General features: G+C 43.7%; 1 protein-coding gene across 1 annotated transcript in view; it reads right to left on the minus strand.

Annotated features, from left to right (window-relative positions):
* SGCD (sarcoglycan delta) overlaps positions 1-17435 on the minus strand; it is a 359332-nt gene that overhangs the window by 174068 nt on the left and 167829 nt on the right. The window lies entirely within an intron of this gene.

Consider the following 17435-nt stretch of genomic DNA (forward strand, 5'->3'; position numbering starts at 1 on the left):
TTTTATTATATAAAAAATCAGTACAAAAGAATCTAGGATTTAATCATCTCATTTCCTATGCTTTGTCATTTTGCACAAAATCTTATCTTCCAAACTCTAAGAGCTCACCGAATTCAGGACAAGCAATAACATTTTGGAGTATTTGCTAGAATGTTTTATATCTTCAGCAAATGTAGACAGACCTCGGTAAGAAGGGCTGAGGTTGTCAAACACGTCAATGAAATAAAGGTAGGCTATCCTGAGCTCTCGCTCTAACCACAAACACAAACATGGACTCTCTGTAGCCTCTTCCTAAACTGGAAAACGCTCTCTCCGTCACAGCAGAAACACTTACTGATACCTGCAAATCACCTCCAACGGATGAGAAACTGCTTTTGGCCTTGAGGTGGCCTCCACACATTCCAAAGGTAGGCAGGAGGAGAACAAACTTTCTCAGCCCATTCGTTAAGTTGAATTTCAACATGGAATCTCACTGAGCCTGCCGATGGCATTTTGAAAAGAATTTCATTAAATGTTGCTAACATGTCATAAGCTCCCTTAAATGGAAGGGTAATGGCTCATAACATTTGTAAGCTTTTTAATTTCATGCAATCTGAGCAGCATAATCAGGACCTATTAAAGTCAATCAACTGTGCCAAGTGGGGCTCCCTACCTTTGCTTTTGTTTCTAGTCTCCTCGTGGGTTCACCCTGTGAACCAAGAGGCAACCTCCCCAGCATCACTCTTTAAGGCCAAGACTGGTGGATGATGCTCTGAACAACCTATGAAGAAGCCATCACAGCAGGATCTGCCTGTGAGGGATGAACAGACACCTCGCGGGAAATTTCTTTCAGCTTCTGGGAAAAAGGGGCTTCTCTTGCCATTTGCCTCACCTCGGAAGGTGCAGTGTTGGTAGAATTCAAAATCAGCCAACTGACCAATGTAAGTGGAGTTAATACATTCAGATCAATATAAGGAACCTTATTTATATTTTCAATGACCCTGAGGTTTCAAACTATCACTGATCACCGATCCAGGTTTTCTTCTACTGAGAACCCCTTCATTGCCATAGTGGCCATTTGTGGGGCTCAGTGCCAGGGACCTGTCTAGGCATCCTGCTACTTTTTCTCATTTAATGTTCAAATGACTCTATGATGCTATCAGTGACCTCATATCACAGAAAGAGAAACTAAAGTTTGAGATGTCAAGTAATATGGCCCTAGTTACAAAGCTTGTAGCAAAGCTGATCTTCGAACCCAGTTTCAGTCTGTCTTTAAACGACGTGTTCTTTGCTCCTGTGCTATACTGCCTCCACAATCGCCCCATTGCACATCCTCCCACAGCAGTGGAGGTATCCAGGGATGGTGTTTCCACAGGTGAGCTGATCACCGAAAATGGCTGAAGGCCACAGAGTCAAACAGGGAGAACTCATCCCACAGTCGAGGCAGGAAGCACACTTCACAGTTGGGGAAGCAGAGCTGAGTGTAACAAGCCAGCTTAGGGCAAGGCAGCAAGCAGAAGGATGGTGGAGAAGTGAGGGAGGCTGAGAAGAGGCCAGAGAATGGAGTGGAGGATGGGCTAGGGAGAGTGGTGGGAGACTATGGCCGTGTGGACACGTGGAGGGGTTCCAGTTCCGCTCTATGTGCTGCTGGCTGTACAGTGTGGGGCTCATCTGATGGCCTTGGGGGGGCGCGGGACCACACAGTTCACCCTGTCAACCTTCACCCCAAAATACCAGGCTAACGGGCACAGAGCTGGTGTCCAAATGCAGTGTCTGCATTCAGTTACAAATTGTACAACCAATCAGGAAAACATTCAGTTATTCCCTGCACTGCCATGAATGATGACTGAGCCAAGAAAGTGTACAAAGTTATTGTATTACACTAACTGACATGCATTCCTCTATAAGAGAGGTAATATACTCCATAAGATCTAAAAAAGATGGGAGAAAAATTGATGTAGGAACATGTACTGCACTGTGGAGGTACGGTCCATTGAGCCACATAGCAAGTAGGTCAGTTGGGGTTGATAGAAAACGAAGGAGCAGTTCAAGAAATAAGGGTGGTAGTGCGGTATTGTACTTATATATTTGAAGAACTTGTAAGAGAAGCTGAATTTAGAATGAAGAAGAAAGAACCCTTTCTCTAGCGGGGTTCCCAGGAGTAATTAAGCCCGAGTGCCCGAAAGCATCCATTATACAAAATGAATGAACTCTCCTGTGAATCCAGGATGGCACGAGATCTTTGGGGAATCAGAAGACTCGAGGAAACAGTCATTCATATATTTTTTTGGTGTTGTGTGTGTTCTGTAGTTTCAAATTAAGATCCAGAGTTAAGAAAGGTCAGGTCCTTAAAAATTTGGAATTTCTACAGGTTTTTATAATTTCATATTTGTTTCATTTTGATGAGATCAGGATGACAAAAACCAGTAACTTGTAGTCTGGCATTCTGGGCAATATAATTTCTTTTTTTTTAATTTAATTCTTATTCAAGTACAATTTTCTGTTTTATATTCCCAGCCCTGCCCCCCCGTGCTCCCCACCTCCCTCCTATTTCTGCCCCCCCCCTTAAATATTGTCCATGTATCATTTCTAGAGAACCCAAGATCTCTAGAATATCAAGGCACTCTTCCTAAGTCAGATTCACTTAGCACATGGGTCCTTGATTGTTTCCAAAGAGACGCTGTAACACAATTCTCACAGGAGCGACCCGAGAGAAGTAACAGTGTAATAGCAGATGGCACAATTCCGGAGATCTGTGGTCTGAATGGACCACCAAAGGTGACCGTGTAAGGGAAAACTATAGGGCAGAGGCCATCAGAAGGAAGTGGCCAGAGAAACAGCGACCGGCAGGGGAAGGAAATACGATGCTCCCACGGTTGTGAACCCGACATCAGCAGGCTGCCTTGGGAAAGTAAGTGAGGCCCACAGCACAGGCCAACATCTGACTATTGCATACTATCCCAAGATAACTTCAGTTAACCCCACTGTGTTAGGGTCAGCAGGGTCTGGGGAAATTAGGTGTGGGTTCTTCCCAAACCTTTCGAAGCCTCTGATGAAAGATCAGAATGAGAGATCCTTCCCGGGGTCACGATGAGGAATAGTGAGATGACTTCACATTAGTACCGGGGCTGTTAGCTATGGCAACACGAGAGCCTCCTCACACATTATTTACATTCACATTTGACAAACACTTGCGAGGGATTACTGTGGGCCAGCTCTTCACCAGGTGACTTTGCACTTAGAATTAGTTCACTTAATCTTCATAATAGTAAGTCGTTCAATATGTATTAAAGTCATAGATATTTAACATTAAAACAAGAGCAGCAAGAACCCTGTAGGCGTATGGCAACACTTTAAAAATTTCTGAACATCCCCCATTTCCTGGTAGTGACCTGTTAGCTGCCCCAAGAACACAGGGCCCAGGCACCTGCGGAGCCTCCTGCTTCTCCACTGAGCTCAGCAGCTCCCCAGCCATTAGACTTACTCTACAAGGTCGTGCACACAGAGCCACGGATACTGTAGTTTGCGGTGATGTAAGACTTTTCAAGAGTAACTTTTAAAAAGGTAGTAGCACTTTTGGCCAAATGGAACAACTAGAAAGAAATATTGAAATCAGGTACCTTTATCATACAAAGTTGTTGAATCCTGCAGGTTCGTGAGCCCGGTTCCCGCCCCCTGCTCCCCAGTGAGCATGGGCAATTATCTTGCACAATCCACGACAGTGTCCGTGTTGGCTATACTTCCATACTAACTCTGTTGTTACGTTGTCAAACCCTGCTTTCGTTTTGCTAAACTTCTTCCTGTACCTTCCTAACCAGATGGCTGTGCAGAGAGGATGCAAGAGAGCCCGTGACTTAGTGGACTCCCGGGGCAGCTACAGAAAGTGCGGGGGCGAATTCCACATCTCAGAAACTGACATGGTCAGACCAATCGGATATTTATCAGAAATGCTACAAAGTAAATGAAAAACAGAGTCTGTTGACAACTGAAATCAGAACAAGTATGGGAACCATACATCCATCCAGGGACGTGAATGCTCATGCATTAATAATTTAAAAATAAAGCCAGCTCCATTTCTCATCTGTTAATGAGTTATGACCTGGGAATAATTCATTTTCCATTACATTCCTCTAACATTTTCTTAATATAACTGCCTGAGCCTTAACTGAGGCCTAAAACCAATATACACAGCTTGATAGTGGAAAACTGCAATTATCGTACCATCTGTACTTATCTTTTACTGTAGGGAGATGACACTTTTTATTTCCAGGACTCTGATGCTACACATGGTAGCTGTGGCTCCCTGGATGGAGAAATCTACCCTAGTACACCAAGCAAGGAAAAAAACCAGGGAAGTCTGCTCATCTTCGTCTTTCAACGCGGCAATTTTTACCACAGCCTCCCTCTCACTCCCTCCAAAATGCAACAAATGCAGCTGCAAAATATTTATCAGTCTTAAAAGCTTTGTTGACTTTGTATTTGCCCAGAGGGAGAATCGTTGCTGATAACAACGGGATCCTTCAGGGAGAGAAAGGCCCACCCTCAGCATCTCGGAAATGCCATTTAAAGCAGCACACCGGCGATGATCGACTGCGCTTGCGTCAGAACAGGACACTCCTCTGACTGCCGCTGGAGGCCCCCACATCAAAGTAAGCGTTAAGTATTCGCTTATAATTTCAGATGGCAAAGGGGTGTGTTTCCTCAGCCTCTGAAATGACATCTCCTGAAACATTATCAGTGCTATTGACAAGGAACAGTTTTTAAAACTAAAGGCTAACAGTGTGCACACCCACAGCAATTATAAAGGGCGGGCATGACGAGAGTTGCCTGCAGAGGACTCTGTTTTGATTGCAGCACTAAGAAAATAATTTTTAAGTGACTTTTTTTTTTTTGCCAACACATTGGGAGTGAAGAACAACAAAACTTTTAAGCATGTACTAAAACATCCTTTTTTTTATAAAGCTCACATCTCTCTCAATTTTTCTCCCCAAATACTCAACAGGTATTATTGGCTGTGAGATGCCCCCTAAAAGCAGGGCTATTCCTACCATCAAAAGAATAAAAACCAAATGACAGTAGACTTTAGTGTGTGCTTTCCTCTCTTAAATGTTATCTATGAAATAAGTGAGAAGCAGTTTTATTTTATTTTTACTTTTATTTTTTAAGATTTTATTTATTTATCTTTAGAGGGGAAGGAGATGGAGAGAAACATCAATGTATGGTTGCCTTTCGTGGGTCCCCTGCTGGGAGTTGGCCTGCAGGGAACCTGCCTGCAACCCAGGCATGTGCCCTGACTGGGAATCGAACCGAAATCTCCTGGTTCACAGGCCCACGCTCATTCCACTGAGCTACGCCAGCCAGGGCGAGAAGCAGTTTTATACCAAGTAGTCATTACGGATGTCTGGGATGTTCCGGAAATGAAAAGAGTTATAGGTGATGCTGATGAACTGCAGGGATGAGGAAGAGAAGCTCAAAGAGTTGAAGGGTTACATGCCAATTCTGTTCTCTTAAACTTTCCTGCCTGGAACACACAGACCTTCTCCAGAGAGCTTCCATTAGCCTGCGGATGGCGTGAATCTAGGCTTTACCACAGGGCCAAAGTGCAAAGTGGGGAGAGAGGGGCATTTAGTGCCTTCAGCACCGCTTCCATCTCTTCGACCTGGTCTGGCCTATTCCAATAGCCTCATATCACACAGCTGCTCAAGCTATCGGTCACACAGTAGAACACTTAATATATGGCTGATACAGAAATCAATCTGTAAACATCAATACGAGAGAAATTTATCTCCCTGCCTTAAGAAGCTCTGAGAGAATCTCTGTGTAAGAAGGATCCCTAAGAGAACATTTATCCATTCATTAAAAATAATACTTTTCTTCCCTATGACAGGCACTGGTCTAGGAGCTGGGGATATAGCCGTAAAACAATACAACAAATGTTAATAGTAACAAATTATTACATTGGAATTTTATATAGTGCTTTGTACTCAAAACACTGCTCTAGAAAAAGTAAAATTTACCTATAAAGCAGTTTTCATAAGACTCTCAGCTGATTTCTCAAAAGATACCTTACAGGCAAGAAGGGGCTGGAAAGAAGTATTCCAAGTCATGAAAGGCAAGGACCTCCATCCAAGATTGCTCTATCCAGCAAAGCTTTCATTTAGAATGGAAGGGCAGATAAAGTGCTTCTCAGATAAGGTCAAGTTCAAGGAGTTCATCATCACCAAGCCCTTATTATATAAAATGTTAAAGGGACTTATCTAAGAAAAAGAAAATGATCAAAACTATGAAGAGTAAAATGACAACAAACTTACAACTATCAACAACTGAACTTAAAACAAAAACAAAACAGACTAAGCAAATAACTAGAACTGGAAGAGAATAACAAAAATGGAGATCACATGGAGGGTTATCAGTGGGGACGGAGAGAAGGGAGAATGACGGAAAAGGTACAGGTAATAGAAGTATAAATGGTAGGTATGAAATAGACAGGAGAGGTTAAGAATAGTATAGGAAATGGAGAAGCCAAAGAGCTTACATGTATGACCCATGGACATGAACTAAGGGTGCGGGAATGGTGGTGGGAGGGGGGTGCAGGGCGGAGAAGAATAGAAGGGAGAAAAATATGGAACAACTGTAATAGCATAATCAATAAAATATAATTTAAAAAGTAACATTTGCATAATACATTTCATAATGTATATAATTATATTTATATAATTATATAAAATAAATGAACTATTATGATCCTGTAATACATTTATGAGGTAGTGCTATCATGATGCCCATTTGCCAGATCAGAGAAGTAAGGCTCAGGAAAGCCAGGCACAGAAAAGGTCGAGGAATTTGTTGGAGGTAACTCAGCTGGTAAGTGGTGGAGCCAGGATGTCATCAGAAAATTGACGTTCCAGAGCCTGCAATCAGTCAGTAAGTGTCTTTCTCTGTCTCTGACATTACCATCAGAGATTAGATGGTAATGGCATAAGCAAAACAGATACGTATGTCAGTATTTAATTGTATACTCTATGCATACATACAATATAGAGATAGAAATTAATATAACTGAGTAATTCATGTATGATATAATATCAATACAAAAACGAAAGCTACTACGGGATATATTTTTGATGGGTGGTCAGGGGAGGTTCCCATGAGGAACTGCATTTGAACAGAACCTAGATGAAGCAAGGCCAGGCCTTCACACACCCTGGCAGCTCTCAGACTGTGGTAGGTGGGACCTGGGGGCCCTAGCAGTTGTGGCTGCTGACAGGGAGCTGGGGTGGGCAGGGCCTCAGGCCAAAGTGTCCCCGTCCCCAACCTCAGCAGCTCAGCTTCCATCTGGTCCTGGTTTGGGGGTCCAAGTAAAATTTGACTTAACAAAAAAAAAAGATTCTAAGTCTTTAAAAACACACATTGTAGAAAAGCACTGGTCACATCCCACCTCTTTAAAGAAACAGAGAGAGGAGAGCCACGATCTGCTCAGGGCTCACTACTGACCGTACCAGCACTGATAACAGAAGAGAACCCAGACCCCCTAAGTCTGAACCCAGTGCGCTTTCTGGACCACCAGTCCGCCAGCCTCAGCTCTCCTCCCTGTCCAGGACGCTGCACTCATTTTCAGAGGGTATCGGGAGATGGTTTCATCTCAGAAACTGTTTCTGCGTTTGGAAGCATCACCCCAACTCCAGGCTCAGCAAGAGCAAACACACACACGCTGTCTGGTCCCTTGTTTCTATTAAACCGCCCTGCCCCTGCCTCTTATTCAAATGTATAGTTTTCCTTATCTTGACCCAATATAACTCTCCCTATTACCTTGCTGCACAAATCCCTTGTAAGTGACTTTGGATCGTTTGTGTAAATGTGTGTGTTGCATGGGAAAAGGAACACTCATCGTGTGGGTTTGGCAGGAATGCACATTTCTGCATCTTCAAATAAATGAGATACTGATAATGAACCTTCGATGACATGACTGGCAGCAAGAATGACTTTGGGGTCGTCTCCTGTCCATGGGCCCCCACACCACACCAGGAAACATTCTCAGCCTCATCTGCAGTTTGGACCACCTCCTGCTTCGGGGACTCTGGGTGCTGCAGTTGTCACTGAGACCTGACGGGAGCCCTTGGTAACCCGCACGTCTCCAGCATGACCTTCATTTAAGAAAAGCATACCCAGTCTGTTTCTTCCAAATTCAAGAAAGAACAAAATCTCCACCAGCCAACTTTAATTCTACTGCAACCAAAAGTCTCCGAGTAACTGTTTCTGTTCCCCAGAATAAACAAACCAACCGACCTTGGTGTTGCATCAATCTGTTCGAACTTGGTGGATCTGTTTACAAAGGAAGAATAAGCAGCTGGTTCACGCTACTGTCCACCATAAATTACAACAAGTGAAAAGAGAGATACATTTTCGGGAATGGCAATCAGCTTCACAGTACAGATGGGCTTATAGATGGCCCTTCCAATTTTTAATAATCTCCATAATTTATGTGTGAGCAAAGAAAGGAAAAGATGCCTAATGCACCCCTCTCCTCTGACTTAGTACAAATCACTTTGATTTACTCGGGCAATACTTCATGGTCCAGTTAACTTCTTAATTAAAGACAGCAAGATGCTCGTGTTCCATGCAAGTGGCACGGAAAATACTGTTTTGTGCGCAATATGTTCAGCGGGGAGTTGAAGATGTTTTGCTCACCGAGGAGGAGCCGCCGTAGTCTTCTCTTGGTTCCAAAACTAACCCGAGACATGGCTCTTCTCACCGTGGCTAAGCCATGTTGGCGGAGCCTCTTCAGACAAAGGCAGTGTGTGTCTGCCATCCATTACTCTTTCTTCTTTGCCTCAGGCAGAGTGTGCCAAGTCCAAATTTTCATCTTTCTTCTCCTCGTCGGCCTCCTCCCCATTTGTGGTCTATTGTGGTGAGAAGAATAAAGGCCAAACCAGGTGTGTTCTCGGGGGCTCGGGGTAGGGAGTGGCTGTGGAGGGCCAGGGCCTCAGCCTTCAAAAGCTCTGGGACTGCCACCCCTTGGCACTGAGCTTGCATACTTCTTTTGAACCCACAGCCGCCAGACCCCTGGCTGAAACTAAGGCGAAGGAGAGAGCAGCAAGAAGGGAGGAACAGGTTGTCGTGAGCGACTAGAATCCTAAGAAGCCGAGCTAGTTTCTGGACCTCTGCACAATGAGATACACATACATACATTCTCATGTTCATAAACCAGGAGTTGCCTCCTCAAGGAATGTCAGGGCCTCATTGCAGAAACATGTGAAGAGGTTGGGTGAGAGGCAACAGGGATGGGTGGAGACTGTGGCAAACAGCAGGCAAACGCCCAGCCAAAGCAGGCAGCTGTGACTCAACTCTGGTCCTTAGCAATATCGAACCACTTCCCAAGATTTTCTGGTTTGTCATGAGACTCAAAAAGTGTAGATTTTTAAAAATGTCAAATCTGCAGGTACTTAAATATCAGAAACAGATTCATATTTAAAGGAGAACACTGTGGGAATAAATTATACATGCCAAGTGGATTCAACTTGTAACTTCAGCTATAAGCCTTCATATTAATAGGTCACTTAATAGTATACAAGGGGGGTCACTTAAATTACTCATTTACCCATCTCGATACACTTGTGAAGTAGAGAATCATGTCTGTGACTAAATCAGACACTGTTAAGCTCAGCCATGTATTATCCATTGCTGTTTCCAGTTTTCTTTTCTTAGTGCTTCTGAATTCTTTCAGAGAACTAACATGCTCTCCTCATGAGAGGAAAACGTCATGTGCCATAACTCAACTTCCTGTACTAACTGCAGCGTCGCGAGCCATTTAATCACCACGTGACTGGGGTGTTGATGTGGAGAAGCACTGAAACCCGGTTTTAGTTCTGACTTTTGTGGGTATAACTTCCGGAAGTCCTACCTGCCTCCTGGGCCATTGGGCCCCACGTGGTAAACGAAGTGACGGCTCTAACTGAATTCTTAGGGGCTTTCCACTCCATCCTGGATATGTCTTGGTGATTCAGGCTGATGGAATAAGTCTCCGCTCACAGCATACCAGAATTGAAATGGAATTAGAAAACTCAGCCTTTCACATAAAACAGAGAGGTAACAGACCCAAACCTAAAACTTCACGGCGAGGATGACCTACTCAGAGTTTCGAGGGGCATGTGGTTCTCTGGCTTTCTTAAATATGGAAAAACTGGGATGCCCTCAAACTCCATTTTCTTAAAAATACATTTTTACAGATTTTATTTATTTATTTTTAGAGAGGGGAAGGGAGGGAGAAGGATAAGGGGAGAAATACCAATGTGTGAGAGAAACATTTATTATTTTTCACAAGTCTGCAACTGGGGACCAGGCCTGCAACCCAGGCATGTGCCCTGACTGGGAACTGAACCAGAGACCTTTTGGTTCATTGGCTGGTGCTCAATCCATTGAGCTACACCAGCCAGAGCTCAAATCCCACTTTATATATGGAATTCAACTCCTATAGGAACCAACATTCAGACTGGTTTTTTATCAAGCAGTGTCATGGGTGCTTGTTTTAATCTTTAATTATATCATATATTTTGCTTTTTCTATACCATAAAATAAGTGGAAATGTCATAGCTGGACCAAAGTATATAAAGATTTTTTTAAGGCACTTGGCATATACCATAAAGCTGTTTGTTTGTCTGTTTTTCAGGTAAACTGTGCCAATAATCTGTAAGTGCCAGAGCCAGCAAATATTTTTATGCAGAAAAATGAGAAAACAGTGAGGGAAACATTGAAAGAGTGTAATTCAGTGAAAGAAAAATGAAAAACTAAAAGCTATGAGTATGAAGTGGGTTTCCTTTGTGGGCCCTGAGTTAGCGATAAAGACGACATTGAGAAGAGGAGGCAAGGCCTCTTGGTTCTCCGGAAGTTCAAACATCAGATGGGGTTCGTAATACATGATGCCGGTGATGCTGACATCATCATCATCAGCAGCAGCAGCAGCATCAGCATCACCATTACCCCCATCATCAGAAGGGGCTGACAGCGGGAGTTAGCATTTCTGGAGCACTCACTTCATCTCGAGTTCTGTAGGAAGCACTCAACGGACATTATCTTCCTGCTTTACCACCACCCACGATGCAGGCATTACTATCACCTCAACTGCCTGGGTACACAAACAAGGCAGTGCCACGTGGCCAAACAGCTCAGAGATCACCCGTCTGTCTCCAAGCAGCACTGTTCCCCGCCCCCCCTTCCCTAAAGCAGCAGCTCAGCACACGAGCTCACCAGGGACTCGCAGAGGGACCCTGGGTAGAGGCAACTTCTCAGAAGCCCATTCTGACATAATTTCCTAATTCTACAAACAGCTTTTGGTAGCTAGAAATTCTTAAAATACGTGAGGGTGTACAGGGTAAAAACTTTTGATGATATAAATACCCTTAAGCCCTTGATAATAATTTTCCACTTTTCTTCGCAAATTAATTTTTAAATCGCTCCTCCAACTTCTTTCTCTGCCCTCCCCTCTCCTGAAGTTCTAGATTCAACATAACACTGGGCCGGGACCCTGTGCTCACCCCCAGTACAGTGGGCAATGAGCGCGGATGCAAAGCCACTGTGCAACTTCTCCACGGCTGTGGGGCCCAGCACACGACATGCAATAAATGCTCCTTTCCTTTCCTTTGTCACTTTCCACCAAGTCAGGCAAAAGCACCGTCTAGTTCCAGCACGGTGGGAAGCAAGGGAAGAAGCCTCCCCGAATAAGCAGGAGTCTGCCACTTTTGCCCTAAACAATAGTTTGTGATTGAAGTTCTCCTTAGTATTCCTTTGTTTCATATATCTGCCAGAAGCTCCTGCCAAAAATGGGTGGTTGTATGTGGCAATTAAAAAGTGCCTACCACACTGAAATGGGGATTTAAACGTGTAGTTTTTTGGCATCAATCCCTCACCTTTACAAATTTCTGTACTAAGGCATTCAGGAGGTAGTCCTAGGGGCAGGCTGTTCTTCAGATTAGGGGACAGAATAGTTAATGTTGTGTGTCTTTTTCAATCTATTTTCTGAGCAGCATGACATTTTACCACTTAAAAGCTGTGCATCCACGTGGCTAAAGCCAGAAAGTCCTGGGGGCCTTTCTCCTCTTCCTAGTCCCAGAAGGAAGTTTTTATAGAGATGAGCATTTTCTTACCAATTTATCTTCCCAAGTGATTACTATCACACTAATCAATTTGTAGTGACTTTACCAGGGTTGCAACCTCCAAAATGAAACTGGATACAGTATCGAACATTGTGTGTACTGCTTACCCAACCTCAGTTCCTCTCCGATCAATGAAACACAAACCAAAATGAAGTCAGGTCCTGCATCATTAGTCACCCTCACTTAGAGGGCTGAGTAATCTTGCTCAGCCAGACACTGGGAAAACCGGGAGCTGTCCCATCAAACAGAAGTGGCCAGGACCTCTGGAGAAATGACACTGCAGATAATTCTACAGAGCAAGGTCTTCCAGGGGCATTCTGTAAGCCATGGTCAGGTGCATCAGAAAAAACCACTAAGCTGAAGATGCCAGGTGGGGGATGGAAAGTCGCTACATGGGAAGCTCACACGAGCATCACGTGAGGTTTGACCAGGAAGGGTGGCGATAGCAGCTGCCTGTCCAACGGTCACTCCTAAGACCTTCTTTGCCACCAGAGCCCAGGTTTTGTCCAGATGGCAATTATCGCTGTGCTGGAGGGAAGGGGAGCCCTAAGTACTGTGTCACCGGCCCCTACTGTTGTTCTTCTGCCTTTTTGATCCAACATACATTTTCACTTTCTGTGACAGTTTGAAGAGAGACTAGGTTGTTGACAGACCTAGGCAGGCCCAGGAGGGATGCAAAATCACCAGGTGGGAAAACTGAACTGGGGAAACTGCAGCCTGGGAAAATGCTGGGAAACTGCCTGCCGCCCCTGCCCAGGACAAACAGACGCCCGGCTGAGACTGGGGTCTGGAGTCGGTGTATCCCGCATAACAGGGTGCAGCTTTAACTTGAGCCTGACAAGGTGTATCAAGAACAACGGTCAGCAGAAACGGCACCCAGCAACCGGCTCTAGCCAATCAGACTCTGACACCCCAACCAGTTACACTTCACAGGGTTGCGCCTAAAAACCCTGCCCTAAGAACAACCGAGGGAGTCTTAACTTCCCTAGATTGGCTCCACTTTTCCTCTTATTCCCCACTAATAAACCGTGCTCCTTAGCTTGCTTCATCCATCTGGTGTCTTGAATGACTCCAACCTGACAGTTGTCATGCCTAACACGCTATTCCACATTCCTTTCTCTGTGGCCTGATGTCATCCCAAAGACACAGAGTCAAGGGCTGTGCCCTGAGCCGCTTCTACCAGTAATATCCCTCACCAGCCAAACCAAGACACAGCCTGACTGCAGCAAAAACAGTCTTATTCTTCTTTAAGTTGGATATTAAATAGATAGTTAAAAAAAGATCTCAATAAAATGACATTCAGTTTATTTTTAAAATTATTTGGATGAGCAAATTGTCTGATTCCACTTTCATGAAGCTCTAAGAAATGCAAGAAAACATACAGGACAGGAAGCAGGGCAGTGGTTGCTTGGGAACAGGGTCAGAGAAACAGGGTGGGCACTGCAGGTGAAGGCGTGGAGGGACTCTTAGCGATGATGCATTCATTACCGCGATTCTGGTGATGGTGTCACAAGCGTGTGTGTATGTAGATGCTTGTAAAATCACAAGCTTTAAATATGTGCAGCTTAGTCTATATCAGTTATACCTCAAAAAACTCCTAAACGTTTAAATAGATGTAAAAATTTACTGCTAATATATTATTTGGAGGAAAATAAGTACAGAATAGAATGCAAAGTCTGGTTTTGTTGAAAAATACACTCAAGGTAGATGGCTGGAAAAGTACAATAAACTGTTAGCAGTGTTTGCAACTGCAAGATAAATTTAAGGGGCACTTTTGTTTTTAATAATTCATGACTCAATTTCACAGATATGTACTGAGCACATACTGTGTGTAAAGACTTAGCAACAGGGCTCGGGAATGCAGTCAGGAAAATCCAGAAAATCTCCTGCTCTTCCAAATGCATTGTTAAGCAAACAAGAATGGCGAATGGTGACAACGACGACGGGGGGGGGGGGGGGGGGGCCAGGGAAGTGTTTTATACATAGCTGCTCTGTTCAGCGGGTTGATTGAGGGGGTCTTTCTACAATGGCGATATCTGGACTGAGACCAGGCTGACAGAAGGTGCCTTGCACGACATTCTCTAGTGGGAGCCTTCCCTCTCGTGCCAGGTGCAATGGGAAGCCAATGGAAGGCCCTTTGCAAAGGGGTGGAACGACTTTGCATTCCCTCTGGCAAAGGCTGCTTTGCTGCACTTTGGATTGCGATGCTGAGAGAGAAAGGCAGCAGAGGGAGGAGGCTCTCACACTGATACCCGGTGTTACCAGGGGAGAGACGGTGGCTCGGACGGGGAGTGGCGTAGAACAGAGAGTGTGTCCAGGTAGAGCTCATGTAACTTACTGATAGATTTCACTGTACGTGAATTTCTGTATACAAATTTAGCATTTTCTTCCATTGGGAGATTTTGTTGTTATAAGAAAGATATAAGGCTACAAAGCTGTATTTATTTACTACATTTTCAAAATGAAAAATTCCTAAGAAAGATAGAACAGTGAATTTTAACACCGTATTTTCTTTAAATGGTTACTTGAAAGCACTGAATTTAACTCACTGATTTTTCAACACGAAGGGGATGTTTTTGAAATTATCATTACTTTTTAATCTTCTAATCAAGTGTATCTTTGAGTTGCGCTCAAATGACTCTCCACTTTCTGAAGGGCTGGCTGAAATACCTGCTGCAAGTTCAAGTCCTGTGTGAGTCTGAGATACAACTTGCCCTTTCGCAAGTCTTCCAAAACACGTTTCCTGATCTCTTTATAGGAATCTAATTCTATGCCAAGAGAACTTATTTGAGGATATTTTACTTAACGCATATCAACTATTCTACCTGTGATCTTAGAATCTGCTAGTGTGCACACCTGCGACCCAGCCAGACCACTTACACAGGAACGTCACCAGTACAGGCCAGTGAGGTTGGTGAACTACAGTTTGCAGCCTGCTTTTGTATCTCATGAGACAACACATTTTTTTTTCCCCATTTTTACAGAGTTGGAAAACAGGGGAAAAAACCTAAAGTATGTACTTCTGGCTAACACCATTAGGGAAAAATGGCCAGTTCAAACTAGTGAGTTAAACAAGTTTCATACAGATAAAAGTGTTCATCTAAAGTGCAACTCATAACTCGCACCAATGATTTCACTAACCAGCTTGCCAGCATGGGAGGAGCAAAGACAGATCAAGAGCTAGACCATCAACTCCTACCACACACCAGAAGGAACTAAAATGGGTAACAGACTTAAATATAAGTCGCGACACCATAAAAGGTGAAGAGGAAAACATAGGCAGTAAAATTTCGGATATCCCATGTAGCAATAGTTGTGCCGATATATCTCCCAGGGCAAGGGAAATAAAGGAACAAATAAACAAATGGTCCTACATCAAATTAAATGGCTTCTGCATGGCTAAAGAAACCATCATCAACGTGAAAAGGAAACTGACTGTGTGGCGAACATATTTGTCAATACACATCAGACAACAGTTTGATGCCCCCAAATATATGAAGTACTCATGTAACTCAACACCAGGAAGACAAACAATCCAATTAAAAATGGGCAAAAGACCTGAATAGACACTCATCCAAGGAGAACATACAGAGGGCCCACAGACTTATGAAAAGATGCTCAACATCACTGATCACCAGAGAGATGCAAATTAAAACCACAATGAGATACCACCTCACACTGGTCAGAATGGCCATCATTACTAAATTTATAAACAAGTGCTGGTGAGGATGTGGAGAAAAGGGAAAAACTAGTGTACTGTTGGTGGGAATGCAGACTGGTGTAGCCACTATGGAAAACAGTATGAAATTTCCTCAGAAAATTAAAACTGGAACTGTCTTGTGACCCAGAGATTTTGCCACTGGGAATATATCCTAAGAATCCCCAATCACTAATTTGAAAGAACCCATGCACCCCCATGTTCACAGCAGCACCATTTACAATAGCCAAGTGCTGGAAATAGCCTAAGTGCCCATCACTAAATGAATGGACCAAAAAGCAGTGGTACATTTACATAATGGAGCACTGTAAAGCAGAAAGAAGGAACTTCTGCCTTTTGTGACAGCGTGGATGGAGCTGGAGAATAGTAGGCTAAGTGAAGTAAGCCAGGTGGTGAAAGACAAACACCATAGATCTCACCTATAAGAGGAAGCTCATGAACAAAACTAACTAATGATCAAAACAGAACCACACGCATGGAAACATGGAACAGACTGACTGTGACCTGGGTGGGGAGGGGAATAATGGTGGAAAGAAGGGGAAGGGACTAAAGAACATTCATGAATGACCCACAGACATGGACGACAGTGTGGGGACTGGGGGAGTGAGGGGTGGGGTGGGTGGAGGAGGGCAGAGGGAGAAAAATAGGGACAACTGTGATAGAATAACAAGAAACAGTATTTATTTATTATTTTTAAAGATTTTATTTATTTCTCTTTAGAGGGGAAGGGAAGGAGAGAGGGAGAGAAATATCAATGTACAGCTGCCTCTTGTGCGTCCCCTGCGGGGAACTGGCCTGCAACCCAGGCACGTGCCCTGACTGGGAATCGAACTGTGGTCCTCTGTTTCACAGGCCCACAATCAATCCACTGAGCTACACCAGCCAGGGCAAGAAAAAGTATTTAAAAAATTAAAACTCAACAATATCAACAAAGAGCAATGCATACCACCGGGATTTCCGAAACACTTAAAATCAACAGCCTCCACTCAGTCCAAGGCAGAATCATCACCCAAACCTCCATGTTACAGTTTCAGCCCATTCCTCCTTCCAGGATATAGCTTCCTCAAAGACAACAGTCACATTTACAATACTCTTGGTACTTTAAGGGCACAAGCCAGAATGCTATGATTTTCAGTTGGACTTTATCATCATTGTGCAAACACACTGATTTGCACTTTTTGATGAGGTTAACACCATGGCTTCCTCTCTTTTACTAGGCACACAGGGAAATACACTTGTTGGCAATTCAGCAGTTGCACTCAGTTTTATAGAACTCAGTAGTTTAGACAGTATTCAGTTTAAATTACCCACCGCATTGAGTTGCTGAATTTCATTCATTACCCTAATCAACGTGCACGATGCAAATGCCACTTTGGGAAGTTTCCTGTAGCTCTTTGCTTCCGGGTGGACACAAATCAGCCCAGGCAAAGCAAATGTATTAATAACCCCCTCCAACCAGCAAAGTCCACGGCCCACCAAAAAGCAAAAAATAAAAACTGAAGAAACAAAAACTCCCTTATAAACAATAATTAATTTTCATAATATTGGTTACTAAAAGCAAGGTATCTAGGAATCACAATCATGGCAAA

Source organism: Sturnira hondurensis, unplaced genomic scaffold (genome assembly GCF_014824575.4).
Source record: "Sturnira hondurensis isolate 20B ecotype Veracruz unplaced genomic scaffold, ASM1482457v3 Scaffold0004152, whole genome shotgun sequence".
NCBI classification, from domain to species: domain Eukaryota; kingdom Metazoa; phylum Chordata; class Mammalia; order Chiroptera; family Phyllostomidae; genus Sturnira; species Sturnira hondurensis.